Source organism: Schistocerca serialis, chromosome 1, assembly GCF_023864345.2.
Source record: "Schistocerca serialis cubense isolate TAMUIC-IGC-003099 chromosome 1, iqSchSeri2.2, whole genome shotgun sequence".
NCBI classification, from domain to species: Eukaryota; Metazoa; Arthropoda; class Insecta; order Orthoptera; family Acrididae; genus Schistocerca; species Schistocerca serialis.
Window position 1 is genome coordinate 77,874,044 of NC_064638.1, and position 10,378 is coordinate 77,884,421.

General features: G+C 42.0%; 1 non-coding gene across 1 annotated transcript; it reads right to left on the reverse strand.

Moving 5' to 3' along the window:
• Positions 1-732: 732 nt before the first annotated feature.
• Positions 733-807, reverse strand: Trnal-caa (transfer RNA leucine (anticodon CAA)). The gene has a single exon. It is a non-coding gene; the product is annotated as a tRNA-Leu (tRNA).
• Positions 808-10,378: the final 9,571 nt, after the last annotated feature.

Genomic DNA, 10,378 nt, shown 5'->3' on the forward strand with positions numbered 1-10,378 from the left:
CCCAAGCTAACTGTTGATTTGGATACAAAAGAACTTCTGGATCGGCCCAATGTCAGAAATGGGAATCTGTGGATGGAAAGCAACATTCTTTTTGAGGAACATTATTGAGTTTATTTAGATATCTGGTATTTGAAGCTGACTGCTGAATGATTCTACTGTCACCAGTAGAGGGACAAAGACAGCATCAGCGCAATTTGTTAGTGCAGGTTGCCTACATTTAGGGGCAAGTATACTTTCAGAGGCAAACCTACTGTTCTCTTTTGATTGACATGTCCTTAACCCATTGTTCTACCAAGAGAATTATGACCCTCTGGGGATAATACGTCCTTAACCTAATGTTCGGTTCATTGTTTTCCATATCATCCCCACCCCCTCTCCACCGTTTCAGAAATCCAGCACCACTTTGGATATCAAATTAATTGACTAATTAATTAAATTGGTTGAAAAAATGTCATGAAATAGCTCAATTGTGCCACTTCCGCTATTCATAAGATGCTTTGGGTTATTCGAATTCCCCTCTACCACTGTATCAAACTGATAGATTAATCAATCAATTAAATCAATATCCTACATTTTTCCTTGCTCCTACCTTCTGGAAGTATTGACTGATCGATTGCAGTGTATGGAATACTGTTTAAACAATTTAGACAACATGTTGATTATGTCAGAATGAGATTTTCACTCTGCAGCGGAGTGTGCGCTATATGAAACTTCCTGGCAAATTTAAACTGTGTGCTGGACCGAGACTCGAACTCGGGACCTTTGCCTTTTGCGGGCAAGTGCTCTACCAACTGAGCTACCCAAGCACGACTCACGCCCCATCCTCACAGCTTTACTGGCAGAAGTAAAGCTGCGAGGACGGGGCGTGAGTCGTGCTTGGGTAGCTCAGTTGGTAGAGCACTTGCCCGCGAAAGGCGAAGGTCCCGAGTTCGAGTCTCGGTCCGGCACACAGTTTTAATTTGCCACGAAGTGTCATGTTGAATATTGTTTATTTGTACAATTTAAGGGATATGAGGTGGTGTATGATAGTTTATTTAAAGAATGTGTCAGGAAATCGATTGCAGCCTGCTAAGTGTCTTTCTGTTTTAAAAGTTCTGTAGAATTCCTAAGTTGACTGGTTCTCTGCACTACAATCGGTAGGAGGGAGGAAGGTCCTATTGCTTGATAGAATAAACACAATAGCAAATACCACTGCAAGGCAGAGTCCATCACTGTACTGAGAAGCACTAAACATGACACACTTGAACCGCAACCCAGTCAACAGTAATAAGTTGCTCATGGCTAGATGTCGGAGATCGCTATGAATCGGAAATTTATGTTGTGACTGGATTTTTAAAGCATTGTATAGCGCGTAATCTGCTTCTCTCCACTACATCCGGAAGAAGGAGGAGGGGGAAGATTCTATTGTGTGATAGAATAGAGACAACAACAAATACCACTTCAAGACAGAGTCCACGGCGATGTACTGAGAAGCATTAAACATGACACGCTTAAACCACGATCCAATCCGTAGCAGTAGTTGTCGTGGGTAGAAACCTGAGATCACTGGAACACACTCACATCCCGCCCACTCACCTCCCAGACGTCCACACACAACACACCTGTCCCCTTGTACACCGCCAGTGCTGACGTTCAGAGGTCCGTGAAAACTACACTCGTGATTGCAGCCACAATTGTGGACATGCGTATATGCCAGAGTCCACCACCCCCCGGCCATGGAGAGCATCCGGGGATGATTGGAGTGGTAGGAATCCGAACGTTATCAATACGTCCAGCACAAACATCCACCATTTTGAATCTTCTCTCACGCAACACACTCACATCCGCTTATGTAGCGCTCACCCAGCGCTTTGGTCGCATCGCCAGCCCTTGCTGCTGTGGGCAAGACCACACAGGTCGGCGCATTCTCTGTACCTGTGACAGACTGAGCTAATCCTTTAGTTCCAGTTGCCGACTCCTCGTGACCGTTGCAGCAGCCAGCTAAAGTGCAGTGCAAAACAAGCAGCTGCAGCTTGGTCGAATAAATAGTTCTAAAGAATTCCACCTTGACATAGACTGTACAGTTTAATGAATCCACTTTACCCGGTCCAAGGCAGCGATGTTGTTGACCATGTACCTCGGAGTTCTTACATGAAATGTAGAATTCCCCCTTTTATGCTAGATCTTTTTCATAGTTCGAGTAGTTTTAAAACTTGTTAAGCAAGTTGTTTAAACGCTATACTAAAGATTTAATTAATATTTCCTGTGGCAAGTCTACTGGGGCAACATTAGTGACATCTTCAGGATGTGCTATTCCGCACCAGATTTAATAACTCGTGAAGCAGTTCGTGCAATGCAACACAAGAAAGTGTGTCAGGAAGACTGGGGCAGTTTAGAGCCTGTGGCAGAATGTAATATCCCATGCTAGTTCCTATGTCATCTGCAAAGCAAACTATAGCTCTCTCTCTCTCTCTCTTTGTATGCAACGATCTTTTTCAAAAGTGTGTTTTCGAGTCAGCCTGCTACTGGTTTTGTGACATCATCAATTTGTGTGTGTGGCATAGCTTCCATGTCCACCTTATATTCCCTACATCACAATCAAGTGACCGCAAATTAATTATTTATTAACTTTAGCAGTACTCCTGGATCGATTTCCCGTGAGGTATTTGCTTTGTAGGAAAGGCGTCTGACATGTGCTGCTGTCGACAGGTTGCTTCATACATACAGACCACTTGATGTGGCGGTGGATGTCAACAGGAAGTGAGTTTTTGTTTGGGGAGGGCTTGGCTCGCTGCTACGAGTACAGCCGGCACGGACACCTGTTGTTCCAAGTCCCCAGCGCATAAGCCAGAGCGCTCTGCCCCGCGGGCATGCATGGTAAGACAGCCAACAGCCGTCATGGGCCCAGGGTGCGCGCCCAGGACAGCCTGCACAGGCGGAGGGATGCGATAAAGCTCTGCAGATATGTTTAAGTGACCTGTGATGGTGCATTTACATTTTTTCTTGTGCGATCGGAGTGAAAAAAGCGCCGCAATTGTTTATATATTCCACACACTGCAATCGATTTTCTGATAAATTCTTTATATAAACTGTAAGTAGGCTGTTTATGTTTTCTTATTGGCAACGATACGTAGCGCTCTGTATGAAAATCACTGGCTGTGCTGTGTGCAGTCTGTGGCTGGTATGCATTGTTGTTGGCTATTGTAGTGTTGGGCAGCGGCAGATGGATGTGAACAGCGCGTAGCGTTGGGCAGTTGGAGGTGAGCCGCCAGCAGTGGTGGATGTGGGGAGAGAGATGGCGGAGTTTTGAAATTTGTAAGACTGGATGTCATGAACTGCTATGTATATTATCAGTTTTCAACACTATTAAGGTAAATACATTGTTTGTTCTCTATTAAAATCTTTCATTTGGTAACTATGCCTATCAGTAGTTAGTGCCTTCCGTAGTTTGAATCTTTTATTTAGCTGGCAGTAGTGGCGCTCGCTGTATTGCAGTAGTTCGAGTAACGAAGATTTTTGTGAGGTAAGTGATTTGTGAAAGCTATAGGTTAATGTTAGTCAGGGCCATTCTATTGTAGGGATTATTGAAAGTCAGATTGCGTTGCGCTAAAAATATTGTGTGTTAGTTTAAGCACAGTCTTACATAATTTTTCAAAAGGGGACGTTTCAAAACTATGTTCCATATATCACTTTATACACCGTAAGTTGTCTAAATAAACAGTTCTTCATAAAAACAAGTACATACTTTGGCTTTTAAGACGTGGAGTTAGTAAAATACGCTGAGGGACAAAAATCGCAACACCAAGAAGGAATTGTGCGACATAAGCGAAAGTTGGTAGGTATATTTCTACATTTGCAAGATAATGTCTATATGTCTATACAAATTTCGCGACAGTCCCATAAGAGTTGCGTTAGTAGCGCCACTATGAGGATGCAAATCAGGTTTGTTTAAATAGCACCTTTGTAGCAGTTGTGTGCTTCAGTTATCTTTGGGATTGGATACGGTGTGTTGATGTTAGTGAAGAATGTCTGAAAGGCTACAAAGACATCGTCATCAACGCCTCACTGAGTTCGAACGAAGTCGTGTAATACAGCTACGAGAATATAGATATTCCTTCTGCGACATTGCAGAAAGACTTGGCAGGAATGTGGCCCTGTACGTGGCTGCTGGCAGCGGTGCCTATGAGAATGCACAGACTCAAGAAGACTGGGCTCTGGACGGCCACGAGGCACTGACGAGAGGGAAATCCATAGATTTGGCGTAAGGCTCTGGCTTATCGTACTGCACCTCGAACTGCAATTTGAGCAGCAGTTGGCACCACAATGACACAACGAACTGTTACAAATTGGTTACTTTGAGGACAGCTCCGAGCCAGACGCCCTGTAGCGTGCATTCCAGTGACCCAAAACTACTGGCATCTGTGACCTTCAGTGGTGTCAAGCAAGAGCTCATTGGAGGGCAGGTTGGAGGTCTGTTGTGTTTTATGTTGAAAGCTGGTTCTACCTCGGTGCCAGCAATGGCCGTCTGTTGGTTCGAGGGAGGCCAGTTGAGATCACCAGATCTGTCTCCAATCGAGTACACATGGGACGTCATCGGATGACAACTGCAGTGGCATCCACAAACAGCATTAACCGTCCCTATATTGAGGGACACAGAGCAACAGGCGTGGAACCTGTAATGGGACATCCTCCTCTAGAACTACTTTTCCTCAACAGTAGTTGTCGATACCAGTATTATTTTTCGAATTTTGAACAGGTCAGTGTTATCTCAGCTGCTTTCCTGAAAACTTTCATATAATTTTATACACAATATGTTGTACTTCAAGCTAAAATTTATGAAAAGGAATTACTTTATTTTGAATGTTACAATCGATAAATACTAGTTCTGAATGTACATTTAAGATTAGTTTCTTAGTAACATTTGAAATTACGAATTATTAGTCATACTTAAAATTTCAATTATTAATTAAGAAATCTAGTACTGTTTATTATGTTTATTTCTGGATTCTCTTATGAAATAATAACCGAAACTAGTAGTAATTCATTTGGCAAGAAAAATTGCAAACCCTTTGGAATATTGTTATTACCGCAGAGTGAGGGAGTAGTAAGCATGTCTCAGATGTGATCGGACGTATTTTTGTATTTTGGGCGAACTGTGTAAATTCGGCTTTGTTAACGTGAAAATTCAAGACTGTATGATGTACCGGGTGATAAAAAAAATCAGTATAAATTTGAAAACTTAATAAACCACGGAATAATGTAGATAGAGAGGTAAAAATTGAAACACGTGCTTGGAATGACATGGGGTTTTATTACAACCAAAAAAGAAATGAAGTTCACAAAATGTCCGACAGATGGCGCTGGACAGCAAAACGTCAGTGACTGCTCATGACAATCGTGTATAAAAGGAGCTGTAATGGGAGAGAGAATCAGATGTGCCAGCAGTAGCAGCATGTTGACGTTACCTGAAAAGGCACTATTAGTGAAGCTGTATTATCAGAATGGGGAATGTGCTAGTGCAGCATTACGATTCTATCGCCATAGGAAGGGGATTCGAACGGGTAAGGGTCCGTTGACAAATGCAGCTGTGGCGAGAATGATTTCGAAGTTCGAAGCCACGGGTTGTTTAGACGATAGACCCTGTAGTGGCCGACCGAGCACAAGGCGTAATGCTGCTGAGACGGTTCAGGAAGAAATGGAGACTGTAGGGGGTTCGTCTATGCACTTGGAAGTCAGCGCTCGTGCAGTCGCACGTCGCACCAGCATTCCATACACTACTGTTTGGTTGGCACTTAGGTGTACCCTCCTATGCTATCCGTACAAAATTGGCATCATGAACTGTTACCTGGCGATTTAGTGAACCGGAGGGCATTTGCGGTGTGGGCGTTTCACAAGATGGCGGAAGATGACGATTGGTTGAGTAGCGTGTTGTGGACCAACGAAGCTTATTTCACCCTCTGAGGGTCTGTCAACCCCCACAACTGCAGAATTTGGGCTACCGAAAATTCTAGAACTGTTATGGAAACTCCATTGCACGACGAGAAAGTTACGGTATGGGTTGGATTTACCACATCTACCGTTATCGGGCCTTTTTTCTTCGAGAAAATGCGTGATTCTGGTTTTGTAATTGCTACAGTGAGGGGTGAGAGGTACGCTGATATGTTACAAAATCGAATCATCCCCAGCCTGGCTGATAAACACCTGCTGGAAAGTACGATGTTTATGCAGGATGGCGCTCCACCCGCATATTGCTAGACGTGTGAAAGACCTCTTGCGCGCATCGTTTGGTGATGATCGTGTGCTCAGCCGCCACTTCCGTCATGCTTGGCCTCCCAGGTCCCCAGACCTCAGTCCGTGCAATTAATGGCTTTGGGGTTACCTGAAGTCACAAGTGTATCGTGATCGACCGCCATTTCTAGGGATGCTGAAAGACAACATCTGACGCCAATGTCTCACCATAACTCCGGACATGCTTTACAGTGCTGTTCACAACATTATTCCTCGACTACAGCTATTGTTGAGGAATGATGGTGGACATATTGAGCATTTCCTGTAAAGAACGTCATCTTTGCTTTGTCTTACTTTGTTATGCTAATTATTGCTATTCTGATCAGATGAAGCGCCATCTGTCGGACATTTTTTTGAACTTTTGTATTTTTTTGGCTCTAATAAAACCTCATGTCATTCCAATCATGTGTGTCAATTTGTACCTCTCTATCTACGTTATTCCGTGATTTATTCAGTTTTCAAATTTATACTGACTTTTTGATCACCTGGTACTAAAATGTGACAATATTAATATAACAACAAAAACCCTGCAACAACAATCTTCAAATTTATTTAGATCATCTCAGCCATGTGGACCTAAAATGTGAGAATTTCAGCTTCAAGAATCAGAACCCTAGACAAGAAGAAATGGAGCCAACTCTACACGAAAAGCTATGTAACCCAGAAAGTTTATTGTAATCTTCACTCCTCTGAAATTTTTCGTAAAAGACTTTCCTTATTGTGGACAATACCTGGACTTAGGAAGGAGGGGGTAGATTACAAACTCCATCCTACAAACTGACATCCAGCGCATGTACAACACAATGCAGACACGTTTGCATACTTGCATTTGACATACTTACCGTTACACTGGTTATTAATGAATCAGCATTTCACATTTGCAGTGGCTTATCTTTATGCAGACAGATGTATTCCTGATATTTCATTACTCTACTTTAATTATTTTTTGGTGTTGCAAATTCTTTTTCCATCAGTGTAATTATATGTGTATATTAACTAATCAACTATTTACTAATTGCAGTTAAATGATTTTTTACTGAGGAAATTAAATCAGCACACCTTGGTCTATTGTGTTACTCTTTTCATAAGCAAACTTTATTAAGCTTGAAAGAATTTCCATTGAGGGGTACAAATTTTCTAATTCGTGTGATTATGGAAGAAAAATATCAAATTCTTACATAGTCATGTAAGAGTAATCACGTCGTTAACAAAATGTATACAGAAGCTACATAACATCCCCAATTTAAATACACAAATACTAACCGTTTGTAGATTCAGAAATGAAGACAGAAAATTGAGAGTTATATTTGTGACACACTGTGTACACAACTACCTTCACAAATATATGACCGTCTCAGAATATGGATTACAGGTAAGCACTCTTTTGCAGTCTGCAGTTCGTGGTCTAGTGGCTAGTGTTGCTGCCTCTGGATCACAGGTTCCCGGGCTCGATTCCCGGCCGGGTTCGGGGTTTTCTCTGCCTTGGGACTGAGTGTTTGTGTTGTGCTCATCATTTTATCATCATCATTCATGTAGCCGGGTGGCGACATGAAATCATCCGGCCACCCCCTAAAATTAACCTTGCAAAATCTGACCATAACCATGTCAACTCTGGGAAAATGTTGGACAAACGCACAAGGAAAAGAAGAAGAAATACATTTTCCTTTCCACTATTTTATCTTAATCGCTCACTGCACTCGTGGGTTCTCTACTCTGTTAAGAACACAATTGGTACTATCAATGCAGCACATGTAAGTGAAGACTGATGTTGTCACTCTGCTCCACGTGGATTTGTTCTTAAACAGACTGCTTCCATGGTGTCTGTCGCAGGCGGATTAGTGTGCAGACGATACGCACAGCGTACACCGCGAACGCCGCAATGAATAATATGAATAATAACTCTTCGTATTATGTAGGGCTCACGGGAAATACAGCCCCCCCCCCCTCCCAACCACGATATTGTGACGTCATACGACGTTCATCATAAGAACGAACCTGATGTAAACAAATATAAACGCGATGATTGGTCAGCAGCCGTAACTCTCGTACATTGGTGTTGCTCCGCTCTTGGAAGTATGTCCAACTTACGTATTAGATATCTTACTATTATGCCACTGTAAATGAAACTTTAAGACATTATGGTATATTAACATCCATCAATGTTTTTCTTAATCATGCTTTACTCACTTAATTTTTGTTTCAAAAATCGAGTAAATTCACAGTCTCTGAAAACGCTACTTGTGCTCTTATTCTCTCACTATAAATACGTACTGTGAAAATAGATGACACTGCTTTCTGCTTCGTAGTGAAACAGCGAGAAACCAACTGTTTTCAGTGGTTTTCACAAGACTACAGAGAAAAACCAGCTTCGACGTTTTTCGAGAAACGCTATGTATTAAATAACAATTATATGGGTGGCGTAATTGCTAGCAATGAAGAATATGAATCATGTAGACTATGGGGCTGCAGTTCGAATCTGCTTGTAATCTACCATTTTTTTGTTCGATTCGAATACCTAAACGATTTAAATATGAAATTCATCAAAAACGGTATTTAAATCATACATAACCATCATTTTTCAGGAAAAATGCACGTCTTGTAGTTTCTAATTACATACCGCACGCGAACTTCTAGATTTCATTGCAAGTACACATTCTTAACTATCGATATTTTATGAAATATAGTTAAACATTGTTGAAGTTAAGTAAATATTATACAATTAACTGTTTTCGAGAGAAATGAAAAATCAAATAGAACAGATGTGGTCTCACACGAGCCTGTGTGACAAGCAATTTTCACAGTGTCAAGCACACTGTACAAATGCGTTTTTACAGCTTTCGCTTTAACACTGCAGTCTGAACCCAATAGAATTGATTTGTGGCCGGGTTAATGGATTTGTAGAGAAATAACTAGATATTTAGTCTGTATACTGGAACTAATGCACGAAGCTTTGTGACACATCACTGCCAAACGATGGCGAAACGCAGAACAACACATTATAAAAGAGGAGGAAACGTGGACATTTTGTTGGATTCGGATTCTGTTGCTGATTGCCTTGTCATCAACGTAGAAGTACTGACGTATATTCCTCGGAGTCCGATATCGAAGAAGTTCGGAGATTACCAGACAACTGACTGTAATACCTTCAGTGGCTTCACTATTTAACTACATCGTGAAACCCCAGCAGCGTCCTTTTACGCCACACATAGCTCAGGCAGTAAAGTTTTCAAGTTAGGAATTTTCATCACTCTTGTATTTAATTTCAGTACTATGTTAGTTAAGATCGAAAGCATGTTGTGTTCCGGCCGGCAACCTGAAGAAGCGTATCACCTGAGTTTTACCATGTATTATTTGGTTTAAAAATTAAATGATATTCAAACTTAATATGTTCACTGCTCGTCTCTTTTTACGTCTTTACTAGAGCTTATCATGAGGTTCCAGCAAATGCAGAAGAATACATACTGTAATGTTTACATGAGGTTTATTCTTATGATGAACGGAATATACACTATGTGATCAAAAGTATCCGGACACCTGGTTGAAAATTACTTACAAGTTCGTGGCGTCCTCCATTGGTAATGATGGAATTCAGTATAGTGTTGGCCCACCCGTAGCCTTGAGAGAGTTTCCGCTCTCACAGGCATACGTTCAATCAGGTGCTGGAAGGTTTCTTGGGGAATGGCAGCCCATTCTTCACGGAGTGCTGCACTGAAGAGATTGTATCGATGTCGGTCGGTGATGCCTGACACGAAGTTGGCGTTCCAAAACATCACAAAGGTGTTCTATAAGATTCAGGTCACGACTCCGTGAAGGCGAGGCCATTATGGGGGTGTTATTGCTCGATCGTGTTGAAAGATGCAATCGCCATCCCCGAACTGCTCTTCAACAGTGAAGCAAGAAGGTGCTTAAAACATCAATGTAGGACTGTGTTGTGATATTGCCATGCAAAACAACAAGGGGTGCAAGCCACCTCCATGAAAAACACGGCTGATCCCGGCGGAGATTCGAGTCCTCCCTCAGGTATGGGTGTGTGTGTTTGTCCTTAGGATAATTTAGGTTAAGTAGTGTGTAAGCTTAGGGACTGATGACCTTAAGAGTTAAGTCCCATAAG